The sequence below is a fragment of the Grus americana genome, unplaced genomic scaffold, assembly GCF_028858705.1.
Source record: "Grus americana isolate bGruAme1 unplaced genomic scaffold, bGruAme1.mat scaffold_778, whole genome shotgun sequence".
Classification (NCBI taxonomy): domain Eukaryota; kingdom Metazoa; phylum Chordata; class Aves; order Gruiformes; family Gruidae; genus Grus; species Grus americana.
In genome coordinates, this window is record NW_026561988.1 from 115735 (window position 1) to 118710 (window position 2976).

Below are 2976 nucleotides of genomic sequence, written 5' to 3' on the forward strand. Positions count from 1 at the left end.
CCCATTCCCTCCTCAGCCAGTGGGTGGCCAACAGCAAGCAGGTGGGTTCTGTGGGACCACAGGGTCTGTCTCCTAGGACTCAGGTAACTCTGGGGGGTGGCTCAGGGCACCAGATGGACAGTGGATTTCTTTCTGAGATCTTGACATTGCTCTCTTTTCCCTCTCACACTGCAGCTGACTTCACGGCCCCAAGGCTGCTCCCTGTCAGAGCATGGATTCAGCCCTTCTTCCCACTGCCAGAGGAACGGTGCCAGAAAGAGGACCCGGAGCAGATCCCCACAGTGGGGCAATGATCTTTGCGGCTCACCTATGGACACCACCAACCATGAGCCCTCAGTGGGGAGAAGGAGGGGATCGAGTGCTCCAAATCGTTCCCAAGCCCCAAGGGACAGCACAGCTCCAGGGCACTCCAGCACCAGCTCCAAGAAGGCTCCCACACGCAGGGCTGCTCGGGAGCAATCCCTGCCCATGCAGAGGGAGCGGAGCAGATCCCCATGGTGGGGTGATGAACTGCAGAGCTGGATTATGGACACCACCAATTCTGAGCCCTCAGCAGGGAGGAGGAGAAGAACTAGTCCTCCAAGGCGTGACTGCACTCCCAGGGCTGCTGCAGCTCCTGGGCCCTCCAACACCAACACCCAGTTGACTCCTGCACCCAGGGCTGCTCAGCATCACACTCTGCCCAGGCAGAGAGAGCGGAGCAGATCCCCGCGGCGGGGTGATGAGCTCATGGACACCACCAACTATGAGCCCTCAGGAGGAAGAAGGAGGAGAACAAGTCCTCCACATCGTTCCCGAGCCCCAAGGAATGATGCAGCTCCAGGGCACTCCAACGCCCGCACTCAGGTGGCTTCCATGCCCAAGACTGCTCGGGAGCAATCGCAGCTGATGCCGAGGGAGCGGAGCAGATCCCCACGGCAGGGTGATGAACTCCGTCGGTGGTTCATGGACAATAACAAAAATGACCTGTCAGCAGGCAGGAGGAGGAGAACTAGTTCTCCAAGGCGTGACCGCACTCCCAGGGCTGCCGCAGCTCCCGGTCCCTCCAACACCACCTCCCAGGTGGCTCCCGCACCCAGGGCTGCTCAGCAGCAAACCGTGCTGAGGCAGAGAGAGCGCAGCAGATCCCCGCAGCGGGACTATGATCTCTGCAGCCGGTTTGTTGACACCATGGATTATGAGCCCTCAGCAGGGAGCAGGAGGGTTTCAGCGTCCCCAAGACGCATTTCAGAGAAACGCTCAGGGCGCTGCTGTGGTGATGGGGGCAGAATGTGATCCTGGGTGAAGAAGAACACCATCTTTCCTCTGCTGTGCCAGACAAGAGGAGCAGGAGAAGAAAAAGGAGGAGGAAGCCAGGAAGCACCAGCACTGCCCCCAGCAAGGGGCCAAGCTGCACAAAGGACACCAGCAGCCCACCCTGGCCCTCCTCCCAGGGCTGCCTCTGGCCAGGAAGAGCTCAGACACACCTTCCAGAGACTTGGACAGCTCTGCCGGCTGGCCCACCTGCCCACAGGTCCCTTGAGGAAGAGCTTTAATCCCTGTTCATCTGTTGGGATCCCCTTGCCACAGCCAAAATTAAAACCACTTGTTGGCCTTGCCTATGTCATTCGTGGGCTGTTTTCTTCTCTGCAGGTTTTGAGGCACTTGGTGCCAATACCCAGTGTGAGAGGTTTATGACTTGGGACTTTGAAAGCAGTCTGCTTGCCTCTGCCCATCTTGCATTTTCTTCTTTTTCAATGTGGAGTTCAAGTCACTCCAACAGAAATGGGCTGGAGGAGCTGACAGCGAGTGGGACTGAAACAGGCTGAACGGCCGGGCCCAGAGGGTGCTGCTCAGTGGCACCAAGTCTAGTGCGAGGCCAGGAACGAGCGGCATCTCCCAGGGCTCAGTACTGGGTCCAATCCTGTTTAACATCTTCCTTAACTACTGGTCTGGGTGATGGGGCAGAGGGCACCCTCAGCAAGTTGGCCGATGACACCAGCCTGGGAGGAGTCTATGGGAATGCTGGTGGCTGTAGCAGGGTGGCTCTCTCCCGGCCACCTCCTGTTTACTTTGCTTGAAACAGCTTCCTAACAGCAGCAAACATTGCCACCTCCTGCCCTCTCCCTTTTCAAGTCTTCCAAGGACACACGAAGCAACGCAGGTCGTGCTGCAGGTCTGGGAGGGACCCCAGCAGGATCTGCCTTGACTGTGAGAGTTGCTCGTTATTCCGGGTGGCTGTGACGATGCAGAGAAGTGGAATCAAAGCAGCAGTTTTGGTTGGCGTGAGAGATCGTGGCTCCAGCAAAGCCACTTAATCAGCAGCTAGCATGGGGAAGGAGTTGGGGAAGGAGGTTAGAAGAGCATGAGACAGCCAGAGAGATGTCTGCAGCGGGCTCCCCTATGAGGAATCTAGGCCCTGAAAGACAAGATACCATAAAAAATGCTGTCATATGGCAAATGTTGTTTTCAAGGCCCATTTGACTGCTCCTGGGTTCTCTACCAAAGAGCTACGTCCAGGGAGAAGGGTAGGAGGGAGGAAGAGGAGAGACCATTCCAACAAACTACCAGTCAAGACATTCATCACCAGGCAAAGGACTTAGAAAGAGGGAAAACCAAAACGCCTGGAGAGATGGAATGTTCCCAGGCATGCTGACCAGAGAGTTCATGGCAAAGTAACCTGACCCACTGTCACGTAAAGGGTGAGAGTCTGATGCGTGGCTGAGGGAGGCCCTCCTGTTGAGTCCCCAGGTTCAGAAAGGACCCCCTTGCTTTCTGAACTCCTTCTCAGAGAGGACCCTAGGTGCGGCTAGGTCCAGTCTTAGGCCCAGACTTGATCAACGGTTTATGTCTAAAGGATTATATATATAGCCACATATCAGAGTCAACGTTTGCTAGTCGGAGCCCCCAAAGGCCTTTCACTGAGACACTTTCACAGTGTTGAAACAGATAGAATACAGGTGATACCCCAAATGCAAAACGTGTCGTGCATTTGAG